The sequence below is a fragment of the Callospermophilus lateralis genome, chromosome 17 (assembly GCF_048772815.1).
Source record: "Callospermophilus lateralis isolate mCalLat2 chromosome 17, mCalLat2.hap1, whole genome shotgun sequence".
Lineage (NCBI taxonomy): Eukaryota > Metazoa > Chordata > Mammalia > Rodentia > Sciuridae > Callospermophilus > Callospermophilus lateralis.
Window position 1 is genome coordinate 63,733,629 of NC_135321.1, and position 9,480 is coordinate 63,743,108.

Below are 9,480 nucleotides of genomic sequence, written 5' to 3' on the forward strand. Positions count from 1 at the left end.
TTCTTTTCTTTTCTTTTCTTTTTTGTATGCTTGGGATGGAACGAAGGCTTTACTTTTCTTTTTTTTACATGGTGCTGAGGATCAAACCCAGTGCCTCACATGTGCTAAGCAAGCAGTCACCAGTGAGCTACAATCCCAACCCAAACCTAGGCTCTGAGCTTGCCGGGTAACCACTCTGCCACTGAGCTACACCAGCCCTGTTGAGGTTTTTGGTATCTATTTCCCACTTTAAAGCTTTTCCTATTCTAGTTGGAGATTTTTGTTTGTCTGTGTCTATGAAGGCAGTCCCCACAAATGGATTGATAGGTTGAGTGCTTCTGGGCCAAGGCCCTTGGGGTTCTGTGGCTGCCCCTAAATTGACCTGGTCCTTGAGGGCTGGTCATATTTGCAGCCCCTGCCTGCCGCCAGGTTTCTGGAGCCAAGAGGGAGAGGAGGAGGAGTCTCTGCTTTACTCCTGCTTTCCTGCCTTGGTGGCTATGTCATCCTCTTGGTCCTTAGATTGAATACTCCCTGTCCTCTGGAGCTGCCCAAGACAGGTGTGTGTTTAGAAGTAGCCTCCAGGCCTGAGAGCCCTGCAGGTGGTCCTTCCTGCCCCTTGCCAGGTAGAGAGAAGCCCCCATCTGCCTCCATGGTGGAGGTGGACTCTCACCAACTGCTTCTTAAACAGACTTGGAACCAATTCCAGTTCTCTCTCTGCCTTTCCCAGTCTAGGGTGCTAGGCCTGGCTGAGCTTATGTCTGCTGTGGTCTCAGGTTCTGTATTCTCAGGCCCCAAGTGTCTTTTGCCACTGGTGTGGCTGTCTTTCTACTTCCCATCTTGTGTTGCTATCAGTCTCCTTTTCTACTCTCCTCGTTCCTGCTGATTCTGATCTTTCAAAAGTAATTTCTAATCTGCCACAGGAGTGGGATTTGTGGGGTGGGATAAATGTGTGTTTTCAACTGTCCCCTCCATACAAGAGCTTACAGTCTATTTTTAATTATTAAAACCGATGAGCAAGCCCAAGGCAAGATGGAGGGGAGAAGGGGTGAATTTGTACTGAAACAAAAATCCCAGCAATGGTATTTGCTTAAAGAAATGGTTTTCTTAAAGAAATGATTAGAAATTCTAGGAAAGTAAAATAAGATGACTAGCAGTTTAACATCAATATTTCCTATGGTTTCCCAAGTGGACTTTGGAGAGATTGAAGCAAGACACTCAGAAGATCTGAACCACAAAAGACTGAATGAAGCCATGAGGGTGAGCCAGCCGGCATCCTCAGCCTGCAAGCAGATGATGCACTACAACCTGGACTGTGAGGTCCAGGAAATGGCTGCAAGGATAGACTCACTGATGGACAGCCACATCTTCCAGATCTTCTGGGAAGAAGCTGCAGAGTCATTAAGCCATCCCCAAGGAGAATCTGAAAGGCGAACCCTTGTGCTTATAGAGGCCTATGAGTACTTGTACTCGCCTTGTTACCAAAAGTTCATGAAATTGTATCAGGATCTGAAGTCAGGAGAGGTCACCATTGGAGAAATCAATGTCATCTTCAAGGACTTTTTAGCTAAATACAATGACCTGACTTTAGACCTCCAGATCATGTGTAAAGTAGACCCCCAGGCCCAGAGGGGCTGGATCTCAGAGCGTGTTGAACAGATCAAGGAGTACCATAGCCTGCACCAGGCAATCAGCTCAGCCAAGGTCATCTTGCAAGTCAAAAACAAATTTGGATTGACCGGTGACTTCAGTGTTATTTACACTTTAATAAACTTTGTAAGTTTATTTTCTGGGGACTCCTGGGAGGTAGGGGCCTACCTCAGACTCCTTGGAAGCCCCAGGGCTTCTGGGAAGGTCAGTGTGGCAGCACCCTTCAAGGACTCTCGTCTAGGTTGCACTATGTCTGGAATATTCCAAGCCCTGGGTTTTTACCTTTGCTTGAGACAGTGTGACTGTTCCTTAGCTAGTAAATTTTCTTGAGTTGATACGAAAACCCAAAATTCGCGATAGAGAAACCATCCCTTTTCTAAAGGAATCTCATCTCTTTAGGTTGTAAAAACACAAAAGGAAATATTTTGTCAGCTGTCCAGGTACCTCTCCCTAGTTCTGGTGGAAATGCCAAATGGTACCTTGTTCCTGTTGTAACTCAGGCCTGAGTCTCTTCTTCCTATTTCTTAGCCTCAGGTTTCTAAGACATGTGTAGCCCATTTTTCAGTAGAGACAGGTGTGATAATGCTTAGAATTTAGCACAGAGTATGAAAGTGTCCATACCTAAACTTGAACCCTTCAGTACATCTGTGAGTAACTCCCGAAAACAGAGAAGCCAACGACATGGACCTGGCAGGGCTATTGTGAGGAGCAGGTTTCAAAGTCCAAGTAAGCTTCCCCATAGGACCTTGGGTACCGGTGACAGTAGCTACTGCTGCCCAGCAAGGAGGGCTGTGGAGGTCATGCTATCCTTGGTGCAAGAGTGTGTCATGCTGTTGCCGTAGCAGCTGCTGGTCCAGGCATGTGGGGGCGGGGCAGGCATGGGTAGTCTCTGGTGCAGCCCACAGCAGAGCTTCATCTTGCAGATTGATGACTTCGAGGCCACCCTCCTTGAGACACTGGACCAGATCAGCCTGCAGCATATCTGGGCTAAGAAGTTGCTGCAGGACATCAGTGAGCCCTGCTGCCAGTGTCTGGAGGAGCTGGCCCTGCAGAAGGAGCTGGTCAGCTGGCTGCAAAAGGCCCTGGGAGGTATGGGGGGGGACTTGACTTCAGTTGTTTGCCAAGTGGGGTTCCTGAGCTTGAGGGCACTCTGACTCATTCCTGTGTGTGCTTTAAGTGGGGGACAGTGTCTGCTTCCAGCCCCCCAGTGGAGTCTGCATCAGGATGGCTTTTCAGGGTTCTGGTTAAAACTGTTTGCTTTGCTGCTCTCTCCATCTGTGTTCGTAAGCATCTGGATTTCCTTTGCTCCTTCTAACTCATTCTGCCAGAGGCCTAGGTGAGCTCTTGCAGGCAGGGGGGCATTGCTGCTCTAAGCTTGTAGAAAATGTGCATTTCTCTTCCAGCCTAGCGCTAGGCAGCCTGCATGGTTGTGTGGACTAGATAGAGGCAGGGGAGGAGAGGTGAGAAAGAAAGTTCAAGGAGGTGGAGCAGGGGCAGAGACCTAGAAGACCACCTCCTCCTGCCACTAAGGCTGTGCTGGCTCCAGCTCTCATCCAGAGCTGTGCTGCTTCCACCTTGTACTCCTTGATGTACATTCTTTGATTAGTAATTAACCCTAGGGGAATTATCTCAGTTTTAAAATAATTGTCCACATATTATTAACCAACTGAATCTGAATTGTTTAAGTGATGATGTTTGTGGATTAAAGGAAATAAGTTACACACAAGTCTAGAACAGTGCCTGAGACATTGTTTGGTAAAGGTTAGATGTTGGTCAGTGGTGTCATCATATGCTGCAAAAGAAAAGGTGCCCTGGTGTCCTAACTGAAGGCAGGAAGTATCACACATCCTAGGTGTTTACTTAGTGTCTATTGATGGCCTCACAAAGGATTGCTCTCCAGGTGAGAGTTGTGCAGAATCCTGGAGTGGTCCTGTGCTGACCTGTTCTCTGCCCCAGGCATCACCGAGCTCCAGGTATTTGTGGACCTGGCCTCCATCTCAGCTGGAGAGAGTGGCATTGACGTGGACCGGGTGACCTGCTTCCATGATGCTGTGCAGGGCTATGCATCCCTGCTGTATAAGCTGGACAAGAAGGCAGGCTTCAGAGAGTTCATGGAACAGTTGAGAGAACTCTGGAAGGCTCTGCAAAATGATCCCCATCTGCCCCGTAAATTGGTGAGCCTTGTTCCTGGTTCCAAGGCATGGAGGTCTTGCAGCCCTGGGGAGCAGCTGTGCTTTGAGGGCACGTGGGCATGGAGGCATGTAGGCAGCCATTTAAACTGATGTTTAAAACCAGCTTTTCTTCACATATGGAAATGCTTTCTTTGTCTTGGGTTGGAACGGAGCTACAGAACTGCATGTTAAGAGCAGTCTCCACCCTACAGGACAAGTGTGGAAAGAGCATGGTAGGAAGTGTGCAAGAGGGTGTGCAGCAGTTTTCTCTGAATGGTAGTAATTGTCCTTTTGTTTGGTTACTTTTGAGTATTTTTCACAATTAATATTGATTTTTTTATCAGAAAAAAAAACACTTAAGTAAACTGCCTGTACCAGCATCTGAGTAAACGTACACTCATAACTTGCCCAACGAGAAGAGATGTCCAGAAGCCTGCATCAGCCTTGGGACAATCCTGTGTGTGGTTGGAGGGTGGGGAGATGGACAGAGAGAGCAATTTGCTGTTTTGTTTTTCTGCTAGAAGCTGACATTCTGTTGCAATTTTTCAAGTTCTTCGGGTCATGCTCAGGGACCATGGCAGGACATTAAGATTTTAGGGCTCCTGTTAGGTCAACCATCTCTCTTCAGAGGGTCTTTGTTCTGGGAACCTAACAGGATGGTGGCATTTCACTTGGGAGTGTGGCCTGTGGCCATCCACCCAATCATCCATAAGTGCAGGCCACATGCACTTCAAGTGTCAGCTAGGAACCAGGCACCAGCGAAGCCACACTGAGTGGCCAGGGTCCTTGGGGACTAGGCAGGGTCCTGAGGGACCAGTCAGAGGCACCTGAGACAGCCTCAGGCACTGGATGAGCAGCTACACCCAGAGCCCTGGAGGAGGGTGGCTGGAGTTTGCCCAGCAAGGGCAGAGGCAGGAGGAGGACAGGGAGGAAGATAGTCATTCGAACCCTGGCCCATGTTCTCTGCTTTTATCCCAACAAGGAGATTCTGCTAGGAACTTGGAGTGGCTGAAGACAGTGAAGGAAAGCCATGGGTCCATTGAGCTCTCGTCCCTGTCCCTGGCCACAGCAATCAACAGCAGAGGCATCTATGAGATCAGGGCATCCACAGGTGACCAGAAGGTGAGCCCTCCCAGATTCCAGGTGCAGTGTTGGTGGCATGCGCTGGCCTGCTGCAGAGTCAGGGTTTCAGCCACCAGAAAATGGCCTCTAAACATGTTGTGCCTCCCAGATCTCCCCAGATGCCATCCTGAGCCTGATGCTCCCTGGGGGTCACAGTGACCTGGAGCCAGAGCGCTCTTACACTTTGGAAGAGCTGAAGGATCTTTTAAACAAGCTGATGCTGATGTCTGGCAAGAAAGACCATAAGAGTATAGAAGTGGAGAGGTTTGCTGAGGTGAGCAGGTGCCCTGTTGCCTCAGGCTGGGCATGCTCACTGCCCTGATGCTTGCAAAGGGGAAGGGGCAGGGGTTGGCCTCTGGTGGACAGACTGGCTCCAGAGAGTGGAGCTTGTGGGTCTGCAGGGTGCACCTTGCATGGAGCCACATCTGAGGTGGGACAGGCCCTGGAGGCATCAGCTCCTCCTTAAGAACATCAGAAGGTTCTGTCACCATTGGTGGTTTATCAGCTGCATTTAGCAGGAGGTGACCAAGTAGATAGATCTTAAGAAGAAGCACAAATGTCTTTGTTTACTCTGTAAATTGGTAAAGTCAAAAACCTCAAGATTCTAATGGGCACTCTTCTTCAAAACTAAAATAATCAAGCCAGGTGTGGTGGCACATGCCTGTAACACCAGTGACTCAGGAGGGAGTCAGGAAGATTGCAAGTTAGAGGCCAGCCTCAGCAACTTAGTGAGATTCTGTCTTAAAATAAAAAGGGCTGTGGACATAGCTTAATGGTAGAACACCCTGTGTTCAATCCCTAGTACCAAAAAAAGAAGAAGAAAAAAAAAAAACCCAAAAACCCTGAAATAATTGTTGACACAGGTTGTTGGTTTTTGTAAAAAAATCTCTCTCTCACTCTCTCTCTGTATATATATATATCCTGTTATAGGTTCTTTCCTTACAGTTTATTTGTACTTCACAATTGACATTTTTTCCTCCAGTGCAGCCATAGAGCCAGGTCCTGGCACATACTAGGCAAGTGCTCTACCACTGAGCACAGTCCAGCCCACAGTCAACATTCTTATCTTCCACCTGATCTCTTCCTGAAGGTGGCTGCCCTCTCCCTAGGCTTTTCATGTTTCCCAGTGACCCTGTGGGAGGAGTGAACCCAAGCCCCTTGACTTAGAACCCGTGTGTCTCTAGATTGGCACGTCCTTCTTCACTAGCTCACTGTGACGTCTGCCTCATGCCCCTGTTTCCCGCAGTTATTCTGCCATGTGCAGCGGCTCCTGCAAGCCTTCCTGAACCTGTACTCTGCGGGAAACATGCTGTTCCGGACCTGGACTGCCGAGGTCTACTGCTGCCCCAGGAATGGCATCTCCATCTGCATGGACTTCCACTTGGAGTTGGTAAGCCAGTTGACAGAGAGTGGGGACGTCACCCAGCTCCTGGAAGCCCTCTGCAGGCAGATGGAGCACTTCCTGAATGACTGGAAGGAGCTGGTGAGCAGAAAGCGCAGGGAGCACTTCTACCTCAACTTCTACATGGCTGAGCAGCTGGTCCTCCTGAGCACCGAGCTCAGGAAGCAGAGTCCCAGTGGAGCTGCCCTCATGATGCTGTCCTTCATCAAAGTCAATTGCACCCCAGCTGACGTCTTAAGGGCCACCGAGGGGTTCATTGAGGCCCCCAGACACCACGTGAGGACAGTGATGGAAAAATTACCTCCATTGCAATCTGCTGAGATCAGCCTGGTGACCAAGCTGAGGGCCACCATGGAACAGTTCCTGGAGAGCATGAGTGTCTTTCTGCCTGGCTGCCTGGACCTGGAGGCCCTGGGCCATTGTCTGGCTCGCCTGGCCAGGATGGGCAGGCCTCCTGTGGAGCGGTCTCTCCCCATGGGCCTGCAGGCTGGCCAGTCCAACCTGGTCTTGTGTGGCCATTCTGAGGTGCTGTTGGCTACCCTGGCCATCTACATGCAGGCCCCAGGTCAGCCCCTGCCCACTTTCGATGAGGTGCTACTCTGTACCCCAGGGACCACATTTGAGGAGGTTGCCCTGTTCCTGCACCAATGCCTGGCCCCAGTTTCCCAGGGGCACAAGGTCTACAGCCTGCTGTTTGCGGATCAGCTGAGCTATGAGGTGGCCTGCCAGGCAGAGGCCTTCTTCCGCAGCCTGTGCACACAGTGTCCTCGGGAAGACTACCAGCTGGTGCTGGTCTGCGATGCAGCACGGGAATGCTGCTACCTGCCCTCAGCCTTCAGCCAGCACAAAGTCCACCTCATCCCCCAGGCACCCCTCCATGCCATCCAGGACTACCTGGCACATCACTACCAGGTCCCAGCACAGACCCTGTCGGTGGCAGCTGTGTTCAGAGACCGGATGTGGGTGGGGTTTGTGGCCTCAGAGAGAGCCGGAGTTGGTAATGAGAGCGCTGGGGTGGGAAGGCAGTCTCTCAGGGCTTCCCAATGACCCCTGCCTCTGCAGCAGTGGACACCTCAGATGACACCTCTCTGCAGGTGGGAAAGTAAGTCTCAGGAGGATCTGACTCCCTGCAGTCAGTGCTTCCTCTAGAAGGGGCCCCCTTTCCACCCAGGTTGCAGTTCCTGGGAGCCCAGATCCTCCTGGCATGGACTTCTCTGCAGGTCACTTTTTTTCTTGTGTAAATCCTTGACCTTTTCTGGGTCCCATTAGTGTGAGCAAAGGAGGCACAGCTGCTCTGGCTCCAGGAGAAAAGTGCTTCGCACCCTCCCTCATTCACTGTCATGTGTCCTTGGAAAGAAGTGGTCACTTCCATTCTGTTGATTTCATCCCATGAGCATCATTGTGCCCTGTCAGGACAAAACCTGCCATCCCCTACCCACCCAGGACATGCCTCTTCTTTTACATTATTTCACTTGCACTGCTGTCATCATGGAGAATGCCAAGATGCTGAGTGGGTGACAGCTAGGGACTCTGGCTTCATGGTGGAGTTGTGCTCTAATCTGATGTTCCCTTGCATCACTTTTGAATTTTACACAGAGAAGTAACTGTTTTTATTATTTTTAAGCTGGATTTGCCCCAGGGGTGCCCTACCACTGAGCCACATTCCCAACCTTTTTTATTTTTTATTTTGAGACATGGTCTCACTAAGTTGTTTAGGGCCTCACTAAATTGCTGACGCTGGTCTTGAAGTTGTAATCCTCTTGCCACAGTCTCCCAAGTAGGTGGGATTACACGCATGTGCCACTGCTCTTGCCTGAGACATAATTTTTAATCTCTCTGGATTCTCTTCCTCTTGGTTCATGGGCTTGGGATCTCATTTCCTTATTTTAACATCACAGGGAAATCTCTTTATGTGAAGAGATTGCATGAAAAACTGAAAAAGAAGTTAAACAGTGAAAAGGTCCCTTTAAAGATTGTTCGGTTGACTGACACTCGGGTGGATGAGGGCCGCGTCCTGGGCTCCCTCCTGTCTTTCTGGGATTCTCAGTATGGGAAAAAGCCCATGATATTCCATTTTGATGTGACTGCTTCAGTAAGTTCCCATATGGCAACCAAATGGCCACATCAGAAGGTGTAATTCCAAGGGCCCCACCTGCTTCTCCCTGTATAAAGAGTCCCTTCTTTCTACACCTACCTTTGGTCAGTACCCTTCTCTCAAGGAACAAGACAGGAGGGTCCTGGGGGTTGGGAGAGATGGTTGGCAATTGTGTATTTTTAAACCCATGCTTCTCTGTCTTTAGGTACAGACTGGAACTTGGGTCTTTCTTTTCAAACTCCTCATTTTACAATACCTAATGGATACAAGTGGGAAAATGTGTCTTTGGAACCCGTGCCATTTATATATCATTGAAATTACAGAAAGAAATTTAGTGCAGTCAAGGAGGTCTTCAAAGCAGGTATGTACAAGGGCATTTGCAGGTGGTCATGGTACACTTTTGATTCTGTGGCCTGTGGCTTGGGGTGACACATCTTAGTTGTTTCCCACTTTTGCCTTAGAGGAGCAGCATGTACAGTGTCAGGGGAAATGCATGATTGGACTTAGAATTCAATGATGTCTGGAATGAGAATGCTCATGTGTTGATTGGCAGCATCTTGGATTTGTCTGGATCTGTCAGATTGGTGCTGTGTGTCTGGGTTAAGTCCCAGCCATGCTGAGTGTGGGACATTCCTCTGTTGACAGACACTGTCTCTTATGTTCACTGCCAGTGAACTTGGCAGGGACACTTTGTGCATAGAAACCCATTAGTTGGTTGGAGTTCTATTGTCACCCACCTTGTGTGCTTAGTGGAGAGATAGAGCCGCAGGATTGGAAATGGCTTCCTGGTTCATAATACAGCTGCCATAGTTGAGCTTTGTAGTACCCTAACGTGCAGATGCCAGCCTCTGTGAACAATAGACTGCAGAAAGCCACATGCATTCAAGTGATTTTTTTTTCATAAAGGTCCATCCAGGGTAGACTGCATGGAAGATGTCTGCCAGGAAATCAAGTTCTAACTTCTACTTATGTCTCTCCTTTGCAGAATCCACATGTCCCCCAGTTCAGTTTTCTTGATATCTTCCCCAAAGTCACCTGCAGACCTCCCAGTGAAGTGATAGCCA